Source organism: Phalaenopsis equestris, unplaced genomic scaffold (assembly GCF_001263595.1).
Source record: "Phalaenopsis equestris unplaced genomic scaffold, ASM126359v1 Scaffold000002, whole genome shotgun sequence".
Taxonomy (NCBI): domain Eukaryota; kingdom Viridiplantae; phylum Streptophyta; class Magnoliopsida; order Asparagales; family Orchidaceae; genus Phalaenopsis; species Phalaenopsis equestris.
The window spans coordinates 79,083,005-79,083,842 of record NW_018164444.1 but is presented as its reverse complement, the minus strand read 5'-3'; the positions used below and the strand labels follow the sequence as shown (position 1 = coordinate 79,083,842).

At 48.1% G+C, this 838-nt stretch overlaps 1 protein-coding gene across 1 annotated transcript in view; it reads right to left on the bottom strand.

The window, feature by feature from the left end:
- The window catches only part of LOC110020377, a 7,305-nt gene that overhangs the window by 2,741 nt on the left and 3,726 nt on the right, over positions 1-838 (bottom strand). The window lies entirely within an intron of this gene.

The window sequence follows — 838 nt, the reverse complement described above, 5'->3', positions numbered from 1 at the left end:
TACTATCTCGCGGTATAGACTGATTCAAACTATTTGGGAAACCATCGACGTCGTTTCAATGTATGGGTGTTTCCCTTTTTTGTGATCGAAAATCTTTTGCGGGAGTAATGATGACCAAGGAAACAGAGACTCTGGCGTGGGCCTTACCTACCACGGGCCTTACCGCAGTGGAAGGGCTGAACCGACCGATTTGGGCAAGAGGAATTGGATCAGCCGCCCAGTCCAACAGGAAGTGGACCTGCTTTGCTGTCCCTCCCCTTCCTATTGTCTTCCTATTCTAACTACTATTATCCATTATGTATATGATTTTTGTTTGCTTAGGGTGCAGTTTTTTGTTGTCTTTGATTTCATATTTCAACTTCTGGGGCATTTCTCCCTTCCTAGGGTTTTATTTGATGACGAGAAGATGCTTCAACTGTAACTCGTCCGAGGCGGTGATTATCTTTGCTAGTTCCCTTCTTCCTGCTACCGACAAGCCCACCTGAATCTCCCATGCTTGCAGCCACCTTTCCATCAGCCTCCTCCAACCCTCCCAGGCCTATCGTAGCTCACTCCAACCCCTTCCAGATAGATCGCAATCCCCTCCAGCCCTTTCAAATCTATCGAACTTCCCTCCAGACCCATTCCAGACCTATCACAACACTTCCCAAACCTGCTAGACCCTGTCACAACTCCCTCCAACCATTCCAACTACTGCAGCACTCCTCTCCAACCCTCCCTCTGATGTCGCATCACCCCAAGCAATCCACCTGCATGCTGACTAGGCAATGTCCACCCCTGCTGCTCTCACCCTAGAGGATAGTTTGTGTGTTTTTTGTCGTTTTATTCTTATTTCGAA